Source organism: Conger conger, chromosome 2 (assembly GCF_963514075.1).
Source record: "Conger conger chromosome 2, fConCon1.1, whole genome shotgun sequence".
Taxonomy (NCBI): Eukaryota; Metazoa; Chordata; class Actinopteri; order Anguilliformes; family Congridae; genus Conger; species Conger conger.
Genome location: NC_083761.1, coordinates 26,698,066 through 26,721,818, shown reverse-complemented (window position 1 = coordinate 26,721,818; position 23,753 = coordinate 26,698,066). Strand labels below are relative to the sequence as shown.

General features: G+C 48.7%; 1 protein-coding gene across 3 annotated transcripts in view; it reads left to right on the top strand.

Annotated features, from left to right (window-relative positions):
- The window catches only part of LOC133121661 (thyroid hormone receptor alpha), a 127,546-nt gene that overhangs the window by 45,742 nt on the left and 58,051 nt on the right, over positions 1-23,753 (top strand). For 2 of the 3 annotated variants that reach the window (XM_061231020.1, XM_061231022.1), the window contains exon 2: positions 19,276-19,348. The gene's annotated coding sequence lies outside the window, so the exon portion shown is untranslated. Of the gene's footprint in view, positions 1-7,497; positions 7,548-19,275; positions 19,349-23,753 lie in introns of those variants that run through there. The other variant, XM_061231021.1, reaches the window with a different exon arrangement.

Sequence of the window (23,753 nt, the reverse complement as noted above, 5' to 3'; positions counted from 1 at the left end):
CTGATTGCGGTGCTTTTCTAGTGGAGTCAGCGCACGGGACGAAGCACAGAGGAGGATAAGAGACCGCGAGTGTGTTTGTTTCGTACGGTGTGCGCATAAAACACCAGCTCAAACGCGTGCTAGAGGCAGGAGTTCTTAACAGAACCTGGCGGAAGATCTATTAGCCCTTGACAGTACGGCTGTAAAAACTTTTAACCGTGTTTCTGACACGTAACCACAGGCATTGCGGGAGACGCAGACGTGGAGGCGAGGCGAGCCAGCATACGCGATTTCTTCCTGCTCTGGAAGCCGAGCGATTAAAGAACGCGCCGTCATGTTCAGAGTCGTGAAAAAAAGCCCCTGCGGACCTGCGGTCGCAGACGCTTTCACGGCCACGTCAGATAGCGACCCGTCACCTAGGGCTTCCTGTTTCCCCCTCGTCCGCTTCAAAGCGACCTTGGCGTCCCCCTCCATCTTGAGCGGCGCGTGTGCCTCCGTGGCTGAGTCCGCAGCCTGCTTTCAGAGGGAGCGGCCGCCCACGTGCGCGACCGGGAGTATCTGGCACCGGGACCGTGGGACGCGGCCAATGTTGACGCTGCACTGTTTGTTCTCCTGCCAACCTACTCGGCTGCTGTTGCGGTTATCCAGTTTTTTTTTTTTTGTTGTTGTTTCTTTTTTAGGAAGGAGGCGGGGCTGGTGTTTTCAGGGGCGGGCTCTACTCTTCGAATACGCGCGCTCGGGTCGGGCCGTCCTCCCAGGTTTTCCGGGTTTTTCCGCCGCGAGGCAGGAGGTTTCCGGAACGATCCGCGGGCCGGTTCCCTCCGCGATTGGTGGCCCTGCGTTTCAGACAGGCCCTCTCTTGTCAGCTAACAAAGCGCACATTTTACAGGATTCGCTCCTCGCTCGTCTGCGCCTTTAAATCCACGTCTATCTTTGGACCTGCAATAGCGGAGGGGGTGAGTTCATCTGAGGACAGACCAGGTGTTTTTCTGAAGCTCCGTTCCTGGCTATTAGCGGTTGCCGGCGAGCACAAGATGTGAAGGAAGCCCGGCTATGGCTTTGTTGTACCGCCGTGGGAGCACTGAGTTCATATCTGTCTGACTTTGCTCTGAACCCAAAGTCCTGGATTAATTAAGCAACGAAAACGAATATGGAGAGGGCTGTTATTTTACCCTCACCTGCCCCTGCGAGCGAGCTTGGAATTCTTCAGCGGCTTTATGGAGGAGATTACACAAAGTTTCCCCCCTCGCAGAAAACATCCAGGAAGGCCCAAAAGCCTATAAGAAACGGCTGAAACCCCCATGAAATTCCTGCTGTAAACTGGCCAGTTCTGCAGCGTGTTTTTCTGGAGCTTATAGGGGTGAGCCCGTTCGTGTGCGGAAGGTGAACGCTCATCAGTTATTCATAGAGCTGCCCATTACAAGATTCTTGCTCCCTCCCCCCCTTTTCCCTCATTTTTTTAAGGGGCCGGCCATTGTAAAAAGTTTTAAGATTCAACGGTGGGTTTGTTGTGAAACCAGGCATTTCTACATCTGAGGGCCGAGTTAGGTTATTGGCTGGAGGGGGGCAATAAACCTGAAAATGTTTCCGTGTTACCGGCCTAGCTCCTCTATTGAGCCTCTGGCACACTGTTCAAAAACGTCTTTAACCTACATGCGAAAGAGGCCCGGCCAAAGCCTGGAAACAAAGGTGGTCTTGAGACGGGACACGATAAAAGCCCTCTGTTCGCGTGACAACCCCTCGCCCGGTGTCTCTCTTCCTCAGTGTTTACGGCAGAGCGCGGGGCCCAAACAAACGGCGCCGCTGTCCCCCGGCTTCTCCTCGCTCGCTCCGAGGGGCGGGGACCGTACCACCACAGAGCCAGGCGACGCGCTGTTGTACCAGGTCATGCTTAGCACATAGCTGCAGCTCGCGGGAAACAGAGGCACGATTGGATTCCTCACTAAGACAAATACGGGTGTGTCTGGTACAGTCCCCTCCGGTTCCCCCCCGAGAGGGGATTATTGCATGTTGACTTAATGGGGACATTAATCATCAGGCAATTTGGCGACTTGCCACCTACTTTTGTCTGATTTTTAAGGTAGAAAAAATAAGAACGAGTGTTTTTCATTGGAACTTGTAGGACGTGGAGTCTCGCTCTATTTAATATATACCACCCCCTCACTTGAAATCTCAACAGCTTTTTTTTTTTTGCTTTCTAGTCTTCTCTGTCTGTGGGGCACACAAAAATGACATCACAGAGGCTGTCTCTCTGTCTCCATATGTGCCCCCCCCCCAACTCCGTGGCTGTTTTTATTTCTGCAGGCTGGGTCATGTGGTCACCTCCAGGCTCCGCAGACAGGGAATGTCGCTGTGCTCCGCTCCGCTCTCCGACGTCTGCTCTGGCCACGTGACCGAACCGTCACATGGCGGGCGCGGGGCGTGCGCGCGCACAGAGAGACAGAGACAGAGAGAGACAGAGAGAGAGAGAGAGAGCGAGAGAGAGAGAGAGGCTACGCGTCTGGGGCAGGGGGGGAAAGGGAGGGGAGAGGGGCAGGCGGGAGGGGGGCGAGGGGAGGGGAGAGAGCGAGAGGGGAGGGACGATGAAAGAGACGGCAGGCTCTCCTGCCCCCCCCCCCCCCCCCGCTGTCAGCGGGAATCAAGGCTGGCCATGTGTGAACTGCGGTCTGGGGGCCTGGCTGTCTCCCCGGTTGTGCTTTCAGTCAGCCTGTGGGACACAGAGAGGGAGAGAGAGATAGAGAGAGAGGGCGGGAGAGAGAGAAAGAGGGGGAGAGAGAGAGCTCAGTTTGAGTGTGTTTGGGTCATTCAACCGTTAGAGAGAGAGACAGAAACAGAGAGAGAGTCTGTGAGAGAGGGAGGAGAGGGAGAGAGGGACAGTGAGAGAAAGTGTGAGAGAGAGGGAGAAAGAGAGAGAGAGCTCGGCCTGAGATGACTGTGTTTTGGTCATTCAGCCATTAGAGAGTGAGAGACAGAAACAGAGAGAGACAGTGAGAGAGAAAGAGTGAGAGAGTGAGAAAGGGAGAGTGAGCTTGGCCCGAGACGACTGCCTTTGGGTCATTCAGCCGTTAGCGAGAGAGAGAAACAGAGAGAGCAGGCTGGGAGAGAGGGAGAGAGAGGGACAGTGAGAGAGAAAGTGAGAGAGGGAGAAAGAGAGAGAGAGAGTGCGTTTGGGACATTCTGCCGTTCGCCTGGCGCCAGGTGGTAATTTATTTATCCGCTTTCAAATATAGAAGCGTGCGTGCGTGTGTGTCGTACGTGTGTGTGTGCGCGTGCGTGCGTGCGTGTGTGTCGTGTCCACCCACTGAACCCAGGCGCAGTGTGGAATGGCTGATTTTGCTTTTCGGCTTGGGTTACATCTGTGACCCCCCGCCGCCAGCCCTGGGGAAGGGAGGAAGGGGGCGGGGAGGGGGTTTTGAAAGAGAGAAGGAGGGAGCGAGAGAGGACTTTAAACGGAGAGGGAATATGAAAAAAAGAAAATGGGAGAGGGAGCGAGTGAGAGAGAAAGAGAGGTAGAGCACATGTGCGGATCGCCCTGCATCTGTTGTCGTGCCCTGACCCGGGATTGGGAAGGACGAGGGTGACATGCCAAACTGTGCCACCTCACTGACAGTTGGCAGCTGTCCCCTGCCCCAATCATACGGTGTGGGGGATGACCCAACCCCCAAGCAAAGATCTTAGTGAGGACCAGGACCATAATGCTAACGGCTAGTAGCTGGGGAGCGATTTTGTCCGTGTTTTAAATTTCCGCAAAAATGCAATAGATGGCCCCACCAACGGTGAACAATAGTAATAGACTTTCTTGACTCTTGGCATTCCTGTTTTCCTGACTCCTGTTACATGCTGTTTTGTACCTGTGTGTGCACGCCTGTGTCTGTATGTGGGAGTTTTTACTTGTGTGTGTGTGTGTGTGTGGTTATGTGTACAATGTGTGTGTGTGGGTGTACGTGAATGTGTATGTGTGGATATATATATGCTTGTGTGTGTGTGTGAGTTGGTGTGTCTGCATGTATGTGTGTGTACGGATCAGATTAGCTCTCTGTAAGCCCACAGAAATCAATGCCAGCACCAGAATGGAACAAAGTAACAAAGTACCCCAAGGCTGATGGGGAGGGGGAGCGGGTATCAAGTTCAAATAAAATAATTAGAACACACTGTTTTTGTCCTATATGCACTTTTGGAAATGGCTACGCTTCAGTAACACAAACCAATTTCCTGGATTTTAACCCTTGTCCACAAATTGTCCCCTATGTTTCTCTTGCTCCTCAGCTTGTTTTAATGTCTTTTAAGCCCCTGCGTTTCGTTCCTTTGATCGCGTTGCCCAATATGGACTTCTGAGGAGCTTTGATTTATTCACTGTTTGGACGTGATGTAATCCCTGAATCCTACATGCCACCAGCATTGCACAATTGCTCCTCTATAGAATGGGCGGGGATGAGGATGGGTGTGGACCTGACCTGGGGGCGACTGTTCTTCTCTATCACCGAACTTGACTTCGTATCTTTGGTCTAACTTAGCACAGCTGCCCGCCCAATAGGGCCTCTGCTTGTCGTCTTGGGGGCCGGGAGCATTTTTTTGTTTACTTTTTAACATGAAAAATGAAGTGAGCTGCATCTTCATCAAAGTAAACCCAAATATTGTCTGGCCATGACCTAGTTGGCTAGAGATGTAGTGAGTCAAATATGGGTCAAATAGGTAATTGTGTTGGATTCAAATACCGTTCTGTGCTTGATTGATCTTGCCTGATGCAATTGAGCCGATCAGAAAAAGCGGTTTCCACTTTTTTGAGAGTGCTTCATAGGTTCTAATACACCAGACAAGCTCAGTGAAGTGAAGAAAAGCATCTGAATCCAAAACAATTATGTATTTGACCCAGGTCGGACTTGAATGCAGGATCTTGATGTAGGGTCTGATTCATCGACATCAAAGCCTGCGCGTGAATGAGGGATTGGCTGGGGTTTTTAGCTTTGTTTAAGTGGATCAGGTCAGTTTGGCACGGCCGATACATTTCGCCCAGAGATCAGAGCGATTTGGCTCAGAGAGGCCTCCTTCGCGGCTCGGGGTGCCGGCTGTACTACGGAGACCGGGAGGGGAGGCGGGGGCACGGCGGTAACAGGAGAGCGTGGTGAGGGAGCAGCTGGGCCCGCCGCCGTGAGTGTCCCTGACATCCTGCCGGGGCGGCCATGTCACTGCCCACCCCTCCTCGGCCGCGTAAACAAAGGCTGGGATAGGTCCCTGGAAGGGCCTCAGCGGCGCATGTCCGCGATTGAGCGTGACACGCGGGCCACCGCGGCGCACGGCTCGCGCAAGGGGGGGCACGTTGCCACCTGTCCCGCGGGAGGTGGCTAACGCGGGCGGACTGGGCACCTGTCCCGTGGGAGGTGGCTAACGCGGGCGGACTGGGTGCGGGGGACTCTCGGCTGCCCTTCGTGGCGCAGCTCCATGGGAATGGCCGCTGTGATCGTACCCGTGCGCCGGCGCACTGGAGACTATGCGGGGCCGGTCGGAGGTCACGGGCCCGCAGAGCTGTTATGTTCCCGTCCTTTTGTTCCGTCCTTACTGTTATAATCAGGTTGGCGGTTTCTGCTTTAATAGCCTGTAAATGAGTAGTGAAAAATGGCAAGCGAGCGCAAGGTGGCCTCTAAAAGCGCTGCAAGGATACCCTGATAGCCTCCTTGAAGAGCTTTGGATTTGACCTGAAAAGTTGGGAAACTCTAGCTCAGGACTGACCTGCCTGGAGAAGAAATATCCAGGAAGGTGCAGTCCTCTATGAGAGCAGGAGAGGCTCCTGTGCTATGTTGAAGAGACAGTAGCGCAAATCTGCCAAGGAAAGACTTGTCCTACATCCTGAGCTCTACATCCTCCCTGACCTGTCACAGAGAATCCCGGGCTCAGATTGGTCTGTTCAGCCATCTGCGCGCTCATCAATACCCAGTAAAACGAGACTTGACACGGTCAACATCAGCTATGATGGACAAACAAAAAAGAGAAGAGAGAGCTAGTAAACAACAAAGTTTCAGGTTCTGTGTCTTTCAGATGAGCCGTTATACATATATATAGGTCTCACTGTGGTCATTAAATATCCCATGACACTCATCGCACAGAGTTAGGTGGTTCCCCGGTGTCTTGGTTAAATTTCCACCCTGGCTCTCGCAACCTTAATCATCCCCTGATTTAAGTGCCTAAAAATGTGTTCTCTCCCTCAGCACTTTAGCTGATGTGTGGTGAGCATTCTGCGGCAAAATGGCTGCCATGCATCACCCAGGTGGTTGAGCTGGGTTTCCCCCTCATCACTGTATAGTGTCTGAAAAAAGCACTATACAAATGCAATGAACTATCTATCTAACTGTCTGTCTATCTATCTGTGTATTTAACTATATATCTAAGTAAATGAGTGCATTTAGGACCTTTTTGCTGTAGCTGTGTAGTGGCGTCATTGGGGGACTGGGCATATAAAAGATTGCATGTTCAAATCCCATGTGCTCTTCTAGTTATACCTTCGACCATGGTACTTCTGTAATGCATCCAGCTATATAGATTTTCTTTTGAGGGATATATGGGAAATTGCACTGAATAATAGTTTTTGCGAAATGACAGAGGTGCCTCTGTAATTGGCTCTGGTAGATCTCTTTTTAGTACAGTTGGCAGTAGTGCTCAATGACCTCTCATTCAGCAGTGCCGCTCATTGTGAAACTAGTCTGCATTTACAGTTTAAGAAAAGAGCTTAACACACCCATCATTCAGAAATGGAAAGGTGCAACTGTTATCAGTGTTTGCTCAAGGCTGATAGCTGAACACACAACCGAAACCGCAATAGTCTCGATTTTATGCAATACCCACAAACTTGGCAAAGGCATTATGTTTTTCTCGCCTGTTGACTCCCACTTACTTCAGCAGAATTGTTTTCCTTTCTCTGCCTTGGCCAATTATGCAAGGGTTTAGCTGGAGCCTGAAACAAAGCTTGTTGCTCTGTATCAATTTTTTCCTCGGTAAAAGGGCAGTGGTCGCAAACCCGCCTGAATGTGTTTCTATTATCCAGTGCTCACTCTCCCAATTATGCACAGATTCTAAAGCCCTTCTCACCAAACCCCTGAAGCTGATTGATCCTTTTGTTGAAAAGTCACATAACGCAAGACTGTTTCGAACACCAAGTTAGCTCACCGTGTTCCGAACAGTGCAACGTTCATGGCGGATAACTTCCAGTTCAGCTTTGGTTTTTGTGTGTGTAAAGTATAATTCCTTCTGTTTTCATATCACATACACGATCCATTTCAGCACACAGTGACATGGTAATAGTGCTCCACTGTGACTTTGTGGTGGGGAAGCTGTTGCTAACGAGAGATGACGAACCGGGCGGGCTTATACATTGTGAGCTAACCCGGCCTTCCGAACACAGGGACGTTGTGCAGTTATTTGAAGTTTCCTCTATAATTATTGGTCAAATTCACATGATATACTCAATAAGCAACCATAATGATAAACCACCACATTCCTCAGGAGAAAAACTACCATTGAACAGACGTTAGCCTCTGGTGGAAGCGGCCACATCCTGTGTTCTGTTTGGAAACACGGTGAGTTTACATATCGCATTCACAGTCTTGTCATATATGTTTTAAGTTACAGGTTTCATGTTTTCAGATTTCCTCAAGTGAATATCCATACCAGCACAATAGTTTCTCAATCTGTACTGGCGTGCACTTAATGCAAGCTGAACACTAAAATGTACAGTGTTAATTAAACTCTAACAGAGCACATATGAGTTCAGTTGGGACCAGACCTGGGTCAAATACGTAATTGTTTTGGATTCAAATACTTTTTTATGGTTTACTGAGCTTGTCTCGTGTATTTTTATCTAAGAAATACTCTCAAAAGTGCAAACCTTGCCTTCTGGTACTCTCATTTGACTCAATTGCACCATGCGAGATGAGTAGAGCACAGAAAAGTATTCAAATCCAAAACAATTATGTCTTTTACCCAGGTCTGATTTCTTGTATACTCTGTAAGAGTCGATTTAACACTGAACATTTCAGTGTGTACAGTATTTTGGTTTTCACATGTCAGTGTTATATTAATTGTGCAGGGACAATAGTTTTTCATTTTCGCAGTCCTTGCTCCTCTTATGCATTTCTCAAACGAGGGTGTCCCCCCGCCCCCCGGACGAGTCTGTATGGAGCATTACCAGTTTGTCAGGGCGTTGAGATTTGCATTGCACCTTGCTTGCACTTGTCACATTTTTCATGCGTTTCAACCGAATCACACCCCAGCTATGTACTGTAATTTGCGCTTGGCATTCCTCCGAGCTGTGTGCACAGTGTGTCCTAAGTGCACATTGTACAGAGAGGCTTTTTCTCCTCCCCTTCGCGGACGCCCGGTCCCAGCAGTCTGGGCACAATCGTCGCATTTACGCGTGGCTGCCAGAGCCAGCTCTGGCGCCCGCTCGCTCACTCGCTCCTATCCCCCATGCAAATGAACTGCAGGCCGCTGGGGTGAACTGCTGTTCGCCCGCCCGGCCGCCCATAAATTTGCGTTTTCGACAAGCCTCTGCGCATTGTTCTCCCCCGCACTGCCCGGCCCAGCTGCACGGCTTGTCTTCAACGCGGCCTCTTGTCTCTCCTTTCCCCCTCCTCCTCCTCCCTCTCCGTTTCTGTTTCCACACGCTGCTGCAGTGGCCCTCGACGTGAATCGGGCCTTTGAGCGGGCGCTAAGCGGACCGGCGGGGGGAAAGGCGCCCGTCCGCGCCCGCGGGGTCGACGGGGGTGCGGCGTGCTCGTAGGCACGTGACCAGAGGTCCGCCGCTCCTCGAAGCCCGCTGTACCCCTCGCCCGTTCATAAACGCTGAAGAGCCGTGGTGTAAAACCCAGCTATGACCAGCGTGAAGTTACCTGCTCCCAGCTGTTTCAAAGCATAGCGTGAGCCGGGCCAACCATGTTGAGTATGGAGCTGGTCTGAAGTAGTCAACTAGCTACCAGCTGTTTCAAAACCTAGATTAAGCTGTTTTTCCAGCAGGGGGGTACAGTAATGAGTTTTGGAATTGCTGGGCAAGGTTAGGGGGTGAAAGTGTGTGGAGACATGGTACTCCCCGTTCCTCGTTAGCAGAAATATTTCCCATGAGCTGAGCACGTGCTCGTAAACGTACGCGATAACACGGTTAATAAAAGGAAGTGACATTGAAAATAAAAATCAAGGCCTGTATGCAGGAATGTCTCATTTTCCAACACATATGTTTTTGGAGTACCCCTCCCATTTTCTATGAACTCATTGTCCTACTCACTGTACAAAATGCCTATCTTGCTTTTGCTCTTCCTGGAACATGCTTTACTTCCCCTGCTCCACCATCAACACTTCATCTGCACTTCCTGCTGGATAGTGTGTTGGCATCCCTTAGGTGTCAGCATAAAAATCTGATGCCCCCAGAGTTTATTTCTTGCTCGCAAACAAAAACACAATACAGCACCCCTCCCGCACTAAGCAATATTGTCACTGCAGCCATTTTATGTCAGCTTTGCCCTGAAAAAGCAGCAAGGATCAGTCACTCACATGCACACACATGTACACTTTCACATATGCACACACACACACAGAAATAGCTATGTGCAGAAAATAGCCATTCAGACACACACGTGCACACACACACACGCACACACGGATACTGTGCAGTGCATTAATCATGTGCAGACTCCCTTGTTTACAGCTCAGCTGTACTCGGAGGTGGGGTGAAGCCATGGGTTCTATATTTGATCTGTACAGTGTGTATATAGAACAGGAACAGATGTACTGATAGCATAGTGCATGTTTACAGTATGTGAGCAGTGGACTGAGAGACACACAGCCAAGATGGTTCTCCAAGGTCAGTCCACGGTGGATTGGGGAAGGCAGGAAATCACATGGGACTTTGAGCATGTCTGTACGTGCATGCGTGTGTGTGTGTGTGTTAGCATCTCCGTTGTAAAGTGCTAGTAACTGTTACTGCCTGTGACAGGGTTGGAGATGGCAGATGGCAGCGTACAACAGACAGTGGGGTGAATTGGAGGGCAATACTGAGCTGGAGGCTTACCCTGACTGCCCTCCCTTCTTCGTCCCTGTCCCAGCCTTCTCTCTGTCTGTCTGTCTCCGCCATTGCTGCACGGTGATATTGAACTACTAGATTGGACGCTGCAGTCGACTATGAAATCAGTCTACTCTTGATTTCGAAGTACTGTCCAGGGCAGTCCTGGGTCGGTTACGTAACTTTTTTTTGGATTCAAATGCTTTTCTGTGCTCAATTGCTCTTGCCTGGTGCAAATGAGCCAAGGTGGAGTTTATTGCTTTACACCAGACTGGCTCAGTAAAGCATAGAAAAGTATTTGAATCCAAAACAATTAACATTAGCGACCCAGGTCTGGTCCAGGGTGACATGACAGTACATACACAGATATGACACTCTAGAAGACATTTAATGACAGCTTCTTTTAGAAAAAAAATTGAGAATCCAATGTAGCATATTTTTAAAAAAAGAAAAAAGAAATGCACATATGTGGCTCCGGCTCTAAACGCTGAGCTTCGTACATTGCAGGGTTTGGGTCAGCCATTTGCCGCATTGTGCAGCCTCCACATGTATGGTGCCCCCCCACTTCTTCCTTTCAAAATGCGTCTCTGCATTGGTTATCAGGGAGGCGAGCAGACTGCAGCGTTTCATGAGCGCAGCCCTCAGTGTCTCCCCGACTGTGGATGCTTCCCCGCCATGGTTTTTTTTCCGCCCACGCTTTTAAATCCCAGAGCCCCCGGGCAGGGAACATTAAAATTGAGCTTTGCTGTAATTAAATTCCACACTCAGCCGCTCCCACTTTCTTTTCCGTTCGTGACCGGCTCTCCTCCCCCCCCCCCCCCCCCCCCCCCCCCCACCGACGGAGAGGGGCAGTGGTTCCGCAGGTCTTCGACGGGATTTAGCCGAGGCTTGGCGTCCGCGGCGGGCGCGGGACAGTCGTTTATCGGGGAACGGCGAGACCGGGAAGCTATCCGGAACCGCCCCTACGCGAACCTGCGGCGTCTGTGGGCGGAACCCGTCCGGATGTGCTCTCGTCGGAACGACGCCGTACGAGAGGGCGGCGTTTCCATCTCCCACAATGCAGCAGCCCGCCGAGTCTTGATCTGTACCTTCTCATTCTTACGATTTAAGAGAATAATTGATCAAAGAGAGAGTCCTCTGCACCTGCGGAGGACCGTTACTCAGATATGCACTTTATAGCAGAACTCAAATGGCCTAAAAGCAATGTTTTATTCATGTGTTTTAATGATAGAAAGAGCTACAGAAAACAAATGAAGTTTTGGCTGGACATGCCGGACGTTTACAATAAGTATGGCGACCTGGCTCCCTTGTGGACTGTGTATACAATGCAATGAGAACCGACTATAAGGGCAAGTAGAATCAGAAAAGCCCATTAAAATATTCCACCACTAAAATACGGTGAAATCTCTCAGAATAAGTTAAACCCATGAAAAGGGGCTGAAATACAGTCCAAAAACGGGACCTCCGGTCACCCTACCAGTGAAGTGGCTTGTGTATGTGGTAACCCTTTGGTTTTGAGATGCAGTGAGACATTTTGTGCCATCGCAAACATGTCGCAAGCATATTTGCAAAACAGGGCCCCATTTTGTGCCTGCCAGTTCAGAGAATCAGACACCACAAAACCTTTCTGCAGAACTTCCTGCAGTGGACTGCGCTGCTGCAATGTGGTGCGACAGCTGGTGGCAACCCAACCCCCCCCCCCCGACCCCCCATTTGTGTGGTCTTCCTACTATGCTGCTTTCAGGGCCTATACGCCCACCCACTTACCATGTATACGGTCTCCGCAGTACAGCCGGAACCGTGACGGGAGGAGGCTAGGAGGAGCAGGACTTGATCCTCTTGTTTTTTCCTCATCCTTTACCGGCCTCGACAGCTTGACCTACATCCCCCACGTTGTCCGAGACCTGGCTTCTCCGCCGTGGACACAGGGGCCCTCTTGGGGTGTCCTCGGGTCTCGGCATTTACCCAAATATGTCATTGTTTTGGAATCAAATACTTTTCTGTGCTCAATTGATCTTGCCTACTGCAATTGAGCTAACCAAGGGGACCAGAAGGTGGGGGGTTTCACTTTTTGAGAATATATCGTATCCCTGGTTCCAGTACACCAGACCATTTCACAATCTTAGGAAAGTATTCGAATTCAAAACAATTACATATGTGACCCAGGTCTGCCGCACAGAAGCGGGATTATAAGGACCTGCCCATTCCTCCGACGGTGTGGCCCTGCGTTGAGAACGGGCCTGACGGCGAGTTATTCCTGCCGGGCGGCGAGATAAGTCATACCGCCGTACCACTGCACATCGACTCCCGGGCGGCGGCTGTGATTTCGCCTGTAAAGCGCCGCGGGAGGGGATCGGCTAGTTAGCCGCCGTTCTGTTTGGAAGAACCCGAAGCTGCTTTTGATTTGGCAGCTTGCGCGGTATCAAACATTCAGGAGGGCCGAGTGCTGGGATTGGGAGACTGCGGCTCCTCTCTTCGTTCGGTCCCTTTAATCATTTCCCGGCTCCGGATAACAAGCTGGCGGTGGACGGGGAGAGGACGGCCCGCTCCGCGAATTGGACCGCTTCTCGCACGGCGTACGGCGCTGAGCTCCGTGACCGCTGACCGGCTGTGGGAGGCCCCGGCCCTCAGAACCGCGTCTGGAATGCTGACCGTGTCGAAGAATCCGCCGATGGAGGTGGGAGAGTGAAAAGGAGTCCTTTATATTGCGGCCCAATTCCCTGGCAGATGTAGGAAGTGCTGAAATTGCACCCGTGTCTGCGTCCCGAACGAGTGCTGAGTAGAGTGTTAGAATTATGAAATAAAATCTAAACGGTTACACTCGCACTGGCTAGTGGTCTCAGACACATCGGGCCTCATGCAAAACATGCATGCGATCAGAACGATGGTTAACTGTGCTGGCGAATATATATTCCATAAATATTTCCATCATAATTTTTTCTTATATGAATTTGTTCTTTGGTACGAGCAACATCTACACTCAGTGACCACTTTATTACTTAGACCTATACACAAGCTTGTTAATGCAAATATTTAATCAGGCAATCATGTGTCAGCAGCTAAATGCATAAAAACAGACAGAAATGGTCAAGAGGTTCAGTTGTTTTTCAGACCAAATGTCAGAATGGGGAAAAAATTTGATCTAAGTGACTTTTACCGTGGAATGATTGTTAGTGCCAGAAGGGTGGTTTGACTATGTCAGGAACTGCTGAGTCGGATTTTCATGCACAACAGTCTCTAGAGTTTGAAGAGGTTCATCAGACAGTTCATAAATACAATTATTATATGAATATTATAATATTTTGTTTCCCTTATTTTTTATTTTGTCCCCCAGTTTCCTTTTTTAGTTCAGTTTTAGTTAGTTTTAAGCACTTTCAGTTTTCATTTCATGTAACCTTGTTGTGGAACACATAATTCAATTTGTTTATTGATAAAAGTGATTGATGATGCTGATTGGTAAGACCCACAAACGTGCAGCCAAACCCAATACTTAGCAATGGCAAATTTGTTGCTTTTGGATCACTTTGCCCATTGTGCTTTGGAGAGAGAACACATCTTCAGGAACTGGGCAGATATGTTTTCGGAGTGATAAATGGCTGATGTTTACACACAGCCCTGAAGGTGGCATGCCTTTTCTGGGATTTCTAGGGTGTTTTCTTATGCTCGTCAATATGAACAGTGACACGCATCAAATGGCAATGGATACGCATTAAAGTCCAAGGTCTGCACATGTTTCATGAATCCCACGTTGCTTTTTCTGTAGGAAATTGTAAGTTGAAAAGTACAAAGAATTAAAAAAACATTTTGTGAACGAGGCACATTCTGAATGGGACGAACGCTATCGAATGTGTTACCTGAGAAGACCTCTTTGATCGTGATGATGTCCATTCCATTTTGAATAAGAACAACTGGGGAGGGCAGGTAATACACTTTAATTTCACGAGAGCCCGCTCTCAGTAACGTTGGGATGGACTCTTGAACATGCATATGTGGTAGCTCCCTTTTAACTGTCTGTGTCCTTAGATTTACGTGGGCGTTGAAACAATAGACGAAGCAGGAGGTCCTGAACTTTCAAAAGCTCAAATCACTTAGGCTGCGTGCATATAGAAATGACTGCTTTGTCCCAGCTATTCTATTTTTTTTTTTGTTTTGTCTTTTGTAGTTTAAGAAGTGCAGGGGGTGGGAGGGGATTATGAACAGATAAAACAGGTTCAGTTCAGCACTGGTTCAGCTGGTGGGTACAAGAAGGTGGGGGGGGGGGGTGCAACTGGACTGGTATTGTTTGGGGGTGTGTGTGTGTGTGTGTGTGTGTGCATTTGTGAGACCGAGCATCTATTTTCCAAGTGGGTGCAGTCAGTACAGTAATGGCTAATGGATATGTCGGCTAAAATAGTGAATAATAAACGACTGCCTTGTGGCGTGGGGGTTGGGTGGTGCCGGGTGTTGATTCAAATCTTCTCTCTCTGACCCTGCCATCTCTGCCCATCTATTTCTTGTTCACCTTCAAAGTACTTTATTGGTACATGACATTATTTTCTTATTCAACAACACAAACAAACCATTTGAAAAACAAACTGCGATTCTTACTCAGTCGACAGCAGAATAAACAAAAAGAAATTAGGAGGCGTGTACAAGCTATCTTAAGTTCTTAATGAAAGACGGACATAAACAACAATGTTGTCATGCAGTTGAAACTTACTCCGCCGGTAAACATTGTTATAAAAATGGTATATGACCGTAATGTGACCTGACCGCTGTCTCTCCCGCTCTCAGTTTACTCATGTGCTAATGTACTTTTGAAGCTTCCAAAATCAGACCTTCGCCCTGTGCGACTGTGTAATGTAGTTCAGCAGTCAGCAGGGACTCTTAATTTAGCATGACGAAAGAACAACGTGACACACATTAGGAAGGAAACAGGTGTGAGCTTTGCATGGCCATGTGGTATACTCCTCCAGACAACATGGAAAATGACATCCACTGTCTACTGGGTGTCTACTGTGTGTCTGACTCTTTATAAATGGATGATCTTATTATTTTTGTCGAGCTCATCTTGGATAACCGTGAGGCTTAATTAGCAGACTTAAGTGCAGTCATGTTTGAGAACAATTCTCTAACAGCATGAATCCAAAACAATTTACGAAGGACGATCTGGTAAATGGCGCATGTCGCTTGATTGTATATTGCAATTGGGAAAAAAACTGCAGCAGTCTACCCTGATATGTACCGTAGGTTACATGTACTTACTGGTCCTTGTCAAGTTAGAAACAATTATACTAAAGCAAAAAAATGCCACACAGTAGGTTATTTTCCACCTGATTTTTGGCTTTTGCCTTTCTCAAGGGCGTGAATGGAACTCAGTCTCAAAAAGCAAACTCTTCTACCTGTTACGATTTTCAGCTTTGTTTAAAATGAAAAGGTGTCATGTGGTCAGGTGTGTCCCTTGACAAATACTAACTATCAGTATATCAGGTAACATCAATAGAATTATCATTTGCTTTTAGGGATGGAGAAATACCTTTTCATTAAAGCTGGTATTTACTGTAGAAATGAACAGGTTTTCCTTTACAATGTGCAAAAGTAAACACTCACATCCTTAAACAGTACAGTACACATGGACGGCTACACGAGTGGAGGCAGTGTTTTGTCTGCGGGGCAAGAGGAGAACTAGTTGAGCTCTTTCTTTTAACTTGTTAAACTGACCTCCAAGAGTGAATCCAGGGCAACTCACAGAAGTTCCAACTCCAAAGACAAACCTCTGGGATGAATCCAAGAAAGTGGATTTTTGGTGAAAGCAGTGAAGTGCCTATGTACATCTACTTGAGTGTGCATTTGTATTTTATGTGCCGTGTATGTGTGTGTGCATGCATGCGTGTTTGTGTCTACGTGCTGGAAACTAGTCATGGGGTTTTCCGGACGCTGTAGACCAGTGAAATCGAATCACAGTGTGTTCCCTGTCTATAAAGGAATGAGACAACAACATTGAAGAAAAAACAACAACTTTGAAATATAATTTTACTTCTCCTTTAAGGACTGTGATATAGGAAGGGAGCGTCCCCTCTGAAGGCCCCAAACAGGAAGTATGACCCCTAGTGAGGGCTGTCTCTGGCTGTGCCCGTATTTGGCCTGGCTTCTTAAGTGACTCCACTGAGACATTGCAGACAGGACTTTTAACAACATAAACTCATGCAACTTAACCTGTATAACAATTTAAGTTGCATAAATGTGCCAACGTAATCTGCATGCTGGAGCATAAACACGCAGGCCCTTAAACAGAGCAAGCCAAATAACAACTGTAAAGGAAAACACGTAAACACAGACACACACCAACATGCCCACATTCATTACTCTAGTTTATTTGTTCTGGTCTTAATCCAAGGGTGGCTCACTGTTATATACAATCAATACAAGACACAGTATATTTGAATAGGGAGGAAGTAAATAGGTGTTCAAGAACAAAATGAGTCTGACAGAATCAATTAGACTAATGTAGTTATTCAAGTGAAATTACTATGCACTATGCCTGGAGTAAATCTCAATTAAAAATAACAGTGGGCCTGTAGACACTATATACTTTTGCTGCATATACAGTATATGCAAACAGAAATACATACAGTGCACTCCGTAAATATTTGGACAGTGACACAATTTTTATTGTTTTGGCTCTGTACTCCAGCACATTGGATTTGAACTGAACAAATGAACGTGAGGTTAAAGTCTAGACTGTCAGCTTTAACTTGAGGGTATTCACATCCATGTCAAGTGGTCTTTGTAGGAATTGCAGCCCTTTTATACATAGTCCCTCATTTTAGGGGACTGGAGCCAAAAGAATAAAAATGTCTCACTTTCCAAATACTTATGGACCGCACTGTGAGTGTGTGCGCACATGCATGTTAGACCTTAGATGTACCCATATATAGGGCTGAAATGTACTGTGGTAAAAATAAAACTAATGCAACAGCTGTAGGAAGATGGGTTATGGAATCTGCCACTGAGAAGCTTACCTGACAACTGAGGAGGATTCAGAATGCATACCTTTTTGTCATTACAGCCGTGGTAAGCTATGGGGAGGGTGTGTTTCTCCTGGCATCTCTAAATAAATAGTAATAAAACTAAGGGTTCCGCTGGTGGCCACAGGCTGTGGCAATTGCTCTGGGCAGCTTCAGTGCAAAGCACAAAAAAATGATAAGGCAAACACAGTGACTGGGAAAGGTTCACAGCTTCTGCTCCTATGTTTCCTCTTTGTCGTGAAATGAGGGAAAAAATGCAGGCACCATAAAGCAGGCAGACATAACCAATATGAAAAAAGCCCCCAATCTTTGCCTCTGAGGACTGAGTTTTTTTGGAAGGAGTTTCAGAGCCCTTTTTTTTCTCCTCTCTTCATGCTGCGTCCCAGTGGAGCGCAGATTCAGGAATGTGGAAGGCAGCTAGCGCTATCCATCGGGAGGCTTTTTACAATCTTTTATTTGAGGATTGTCCCCATTATTATTTCAGGAAAATGTCCCAGATTTTTTTTTTTTTGTGTTCACTTCTCCTTTTTTGCTTTATGATGCTTGCAAAGGCAGGACATTCAATCTAATCATTGTGCGCTGAGATAATTTGCCAGCAGGATTTCTGTGACAAGACACAAAGAGACTCATTCACTGCACACTCACCAGCCTAACAGCGTAGGCACCGACCAAGATCCTAAAAATAAAGCAGAGAATTGCTTCAGATCCTGGCTAAATAAAATTCTCCTCTACGACCAAGCAGTTAAACAAATATAGATGGAATAATATTAAAGGCAGCCTGTTTGATTTAGCCTAATATGGCGTGAATTGCAAGGAGCGATAAGTCGCTCCGAAAACATACGCAAAGATGAAAGATGTGGATGAAAAATATGGTTTCCTTCTGAGGCGGGGGGGAGTACAAGGCAATCTATAGAGCTGCAGACTGATGTGTCCTGGCAGTTAAAGTCTGTATATGGATATTCTGTCAGTGTGCTGTTTTTATTAGGTGAACATATTATTAGTTTAATATACTTCGTATTATCCGTCTTCAGCCTGTTGTCACAGTTTTGCCATTGGGGTGTATGGGGGGGTGGGGGGGCTGTCTGTGTTGTGGGCCAAGAGAAACTGTGTAATCTGGCAAGCTAACCCCCCCCCCCCCCCTCCCATATGCGCAAACTTTCTGCCAGAGGGGAGTGGGAGATATTAATGTTCCTGGATCTTCGTGGCCAGAGAAACGGCGCTGCTCCCGAATTCTCGCTCTGACCCCTGACTTGGCTCGACACAACCACCGCGCGTGTCACCTTGTCTGCGAGCCACAAGGGCCTCTCTGACCTCTGACCCTGCTTGCTCAGACGCAAATTAGGCGTGTCCCGAAACACCGCCCGCCCCAACCCCTATGTTTGTACGTGGCATTAACAGGGATTCTGCTCTCGCGTACCGTCTTGACCCTTGCCTCCCCCCTCGGCTTCCTCACAGGGAACGTAATTACATTAACAGCTCCCTCTTCCAGCGAGTCTCGGTTTACACAGGCCCAGCGGAAAGGAAACGTTTAATTGTGTTTCCCCTGCTCCCCCATAAAGAAAGCAGAAAATTATGCAAAAAACAACAAAAGGGTCCGTTCAGAGCTGATTACGTAATGAGATTAGCCTTGTCAGCTAAGATCAAGGGGCTGGTCAGTCTCACCCAGCTCGCAGCCTCCAGTAAGCTTCCAGGAGCATCTGTTTCTGAGCCCACTGTTGCACTTCAGTCACCAGAAGCAGCCTTGATTGGCTACAAAGCTGCTTTCTTTCAGGGGTTGATGAAACAAAAGCATGGAAAGGTCATAGGGAGTAACACTTAAAAATTACCAAAGAGGCTGTAGATCGAAAACAAGCTAGTTAATAAGCATTTGAGATTTGGAATGTTCCAGATGGCTTTGTGTCAAAGAGGGGGCTGGTAACGAGCAGAGGGTGTTTTCTGGGCAACGTTTGCGCTAAACTCCCATTATTTAGTCACAAAAACCGATACGAGCGCAAGCGCACGGGTTGCAGAAACGCTTGCCCTGCAGATGCCTCGAATGCTTGGGTCGTAAAAGGGCCGCTTGTTTGGGGTCGGTGCGGGGAAAGCAGGAGATTTTACTGCTGAGCCATCGGTAGACCTTGCGGCTCTCAGGAAGACGGGGGTGAACGTTACCCTTTGTGCCGCCATGTTTCATGTTTGCTTTCCATGCGTTATATTCTCCCTGCCTCTCCACCCCTCCCTGAACAATCCTCTGTGTGTTCCTCACAGGCGGCCTGCAGTCCCAGCCAGCAGAGATCTGGGGAAATCATTAACCAGACGCTGAGAACAGGACACTAGTACAGTAAGTTCAACCATTTTCAATCTTTCCGCCCATGTACTCATATCCAGGAGAGGCCGGGGCAGCTGTCAGAGGAGAATGCCTCCCCTCCGTAACGTATAGCCTTCTCTGCAGGGAAATCTCTGCACTCCCCCCCGATCACATGCCAAATATTCCCAAATAGGGTCTGATTCCCAGCCAAGCTGCTGTGGAAATATGCATCTCCCTTCCATCTGTTTTTTTTTTATAATGCACTTGCAGTCTGGTACAGAAGGCCCTGATATTAATGGCTACAGTGCTGACCAGGCCACAGTCAGAATCCAGAGAAGCAAATTCCCGGGGTTCAAGTCGAAGTTCAAGTTCACGTGGAATCGGCCCGTAATTTTGTCAGGACCTCTTGTTATTTATTTTTTTCGGAAGGAATTAAAAAGGAGATCACTGCACATCTGGCAAATAGCATGCTGATCTGGTGTTTCTCAGAAGCGGGACTGGTAACTGAGATGAAGGGACCGGTCTGGAGCTCACAGATATTCAGCTTTATTGTGAACAAACGTTTCGACAACAGCCGTGTCTACCACTGCAGTCAAACCACACGTTCTTGACAAACCATTAGCCTTGTTTACAGTTTGTCCACCATAAAGCCCATTATCAGTGTGCTCCAGACTTATTCCTTCATCTTAGTTTTTCCGGGGCCTGCAGTCCCAGAAGGAAGAACGTCTCTGTGAGGCGCTGTTGAGCTCTCAGTCCTTTGGTTTCCTCCTTTTCACCCATTTCAGGCCAGCTGAATACAGAAACTGCAGACCTACACAGTACTCTACTATCGTTCCGCACAATAGTCTCCAGAGTGGAACGGCTGCCAAGCAACCTTTGGCCCGGTGACTCGCCTTTGCCAAGAAGGCAATCCTGGAGATAGCGTCTGCTCCCTTTCCCCAGCTCCTGTGGGCATCTCCTCTGCGCTGCAGCACGTTCTCTAGAGTTCTGCAGAGCAGCTGTGAGAACCGCCCCCCCCGTAATTAAAAAGTAATCCTGGCCTAAGTCCGAACGCATTAGCCGACGCCAGAAAAGGAAATGTTTTGTGCCGGCCAAGCGGAACATTGAATCGCAGGACAGATGTTTGGGAAATATGCCTTGGAGTAGTCCTCATGCTCTGCCCTGCAAAAACTCTGCAGGAGCCTATGTGTGTGGGGGGGTTGTAACTTTTCCAGAAGGGGCACAGAAAAGGGGCACGATAGATGCCGAGTTCTGTTGTCTACCCAGAAAAGCAGGGTCTTTTAGCTGGAGCCAACCTGATGGCAAGGGACCAAGCGGAGAGGTTTTTGAACAAACGTGGGGCGATACGGACGTGAATGGAATTCCGAGCGTCCGAGCTGGACGCAGAATGCGGGACAATGTTTTTAGGCCAGGGACCGGACAAATGGCAGTTTCCTCTGATCCTTTAGCCAGCGACAGGGGAGAAAAGCCCTCCTCTTCTCTGTGGCCATTCTTGTGAAATCCTGGCAAGGAAGAATAACTTCAGCGAAAGGCTGTAGCTGTTTCTCAACTGCCTCTCAAAGGATGAGAGGGTCCTGACCATCCAGACTGGGTGGCGCAGAGGCGTTTGGGCAGACTCTTCGCAGGGGGGGGGGGTATTTCTGGTAGTCATCGCAAGCAGTGTTCAAAGCTTGGGGTGCCAAAGGGAAGGGGCCTTGCGTGAAGGGACAGCCCTTATGGAGATGGAAGGTCCCCACTGTGTCGCCTGCAGCCGTTCTCAACACTTCATAAAGTCCGACCGGCTCGGGCATTCAGCCACACCTCTGCAGCAGATGGCTGCTGAAGGGGCTTTCTCTTGTCCTCTTGTTCTCCGCTGAGCCTAATACCAAGCGGATGTGGAGACTCAGCCGAGGACTCCCACCTCGCTCTCGGGACCCATCCCTTTTCCCGTTTTCTTGGACAGGGAAGCAAGGGCATGGTTCTGACTGTAGGCTCGACGCTTTTCCACCTGCTATCCGGATCATAGGATGGGATCACGGTCGCGACTCCAGCAGGAACCCCTGGGCCAATTATTGTTAATGGTAATGCTAATGTTGATGCTAATGTTGATCAGGAGGAGGGGAAGCTGAAGAAATGAGTCAGCATCTTTTCATCTCTTCAGAACACTGTTTCTTCGGGAACACAGCTCTTGGATGTGGAAGCTATTTCCTTAACCAGCTACCTGGATTTGATGCCTTTTTGTGATCCCTGTTAATAGGAGGATGTATGTTCTCTTTGCTTTATTGGTTGCTGTGTTGGGGGAGAAAATCTGTGAGACAGAGGCATTCATCAGGTTTGGGCAGATGTCATTGGGCTAAGGTGGAGCAGTTTCTGATAATCTGTGGCATGTGACAAGTGTCACGAATTTCCGGAGGTTTGGCCGCACCCCAGTGGATGAAGCCCATGGCTTTACCTTAGCCCGTTTCAGTCCAGCTGTGCTAGTGCCATTCTAAAACTCCACCATGAGCTAACTCCATCTACCTATCCTCTCCTGTGTTGCCCTACATTCTTCCGCCACCATACAAGGATAGCTGGTGGTTCTGCACAACCAATTGAGAGAGTTAAGCTGATTCATGTTCACTTTAACTTAAGCGCTTACTGTCATTTGCCTCATTGTTATTTGCCATAGAAATCTCTATCAGAATAGAACAGGTATAATCCCAACAGGTTTTGGCAGAGTGTAAAATAGGGGGGTCTTGAGTGCCTGATGAGCTTGTTTGGGGAGTGTTTTATGTGGTTTCTGTCGAGCATTATACAGACAGCTGTTCTTACAAATTAAAGCCATTTGTAAATCGTCACTGACTATTTTGACGAGAATTTTATTAAAGCTGTTTAATGCACACTTGCTGCAACTCATTGTTTACCAGTTGTTGCCTGCTGTTCAATATAAATACTTTCTGAATTTGCAGACGGATGAGGAAATTTTGGCCACGTAGAATTCCGGTGGACTAACATGAGGAGACTCACGTACGCTGCACAATTGGTGTCAACATGTGCGAAATGTGTACCTGAACTCTGTTACAGGTAAAAGTCGATTTAGCGCTGAACATTTAGCTGTGTAGGAAGCCACATGTGGTAGTCTAATTCTGGGGGGGGGTGATAGGAACCTTGAGCGCTCTCAGCCCTGGGTCTGCCTGATAAACAGGTCCAACTGCAGTGGGACAGTCACCTGGATGTCAACACTCATGTATGCTCTTATCTTTGACAAACGCCAGTCGCCTGGCTCCCTGCCAGGCCCAAAACACCCCCCCTTCCCCCGTTCAACAGCTGGCCTGATTAGATCCCCCAACGCCCTCCACGTTTATCTCAGCCTCTTCTCACATTGGGGGTTGTGCTTCTGTTGGAGGGGTGGTGTGGGGTGGGAGGGGGGTGGGTGGGGATACTGTGTCCCCAGCAGTAGCTCATGCAGTTTTAAGGCGCATATTATCGCATGCATATTATCGTGTATTATCACATGAGGAGACCACAGGCAAGTCTTACACTCAAACGCTCGCAAACGGGAAACCCCTTCCTCTCCCTGTCCCAGAGTGTGAGCCGAATTTGGCTTTGCGGCCTGGCGGAAACGTCGTCCAATTCGGTTCCTTTTATCCGTGTTATTGTTAGGAACGTTAGCCGTGATCGATGTGCCTGGTCAGCGGCCCTCTGCCCTCCCCATCCTTCTCTGGAGGCATCTCAGCCATGTTAACAGTGTACCGATTTAGCTTGGGTGGATATATCTGCAGGGCTCTGACATGCGGGGCCTGTGATTTGTGCCCCTGCAAAGCCGGCGCTGTGCTGCTGGTATGTTCCCATTAGCGGGTGACCGACATATGCCCGTGCTCTCTCAGAGCTCTGCCTCTGCAGTGCTTTCGACCTCCTTTGGAAAACAGCTTCCAAAACCCCTCCTCCTAATCCCACCCTGCACCCCTCCAGCACCCACACACACACACACACACACACGCAAGTGTCATGTGTAACCGTTGCGGCCCTGCCCCTTTCCTCCCTGCCCCCTTTCACATGCCCACACAGAACACACACTCGCCTGTGAAGACTTGCACTGTAACAGCAGCCAGAGCCTCTGCACACACACACACACACACACACAGACACACACACAAAAACACACAGAAATATGCACACGCCTGCACTCACACACGCGCGCGCGCACACTCACACACACACATAGACACACACACACATGAACGCAGACACACACAAGGTCTCTACAGAGACTGTTTCAGGGAACAGAATGTACCGTGTCTCACGGGCGTGGCGCGGCCCCTCCCAACAGGCTCTACCTGCCTGTGGAGCTCCCCTCCGGGTGGGTTGCTTTCACGGGCCATTGAGTCGCGTCCCATGCGTTCCCCGGCTCCTGCGTTAAGGAATGGCTTCCTGAACGGGACCAGAGGTGGAAAATGGAGACCGCGGGCCGCTCAGAGCT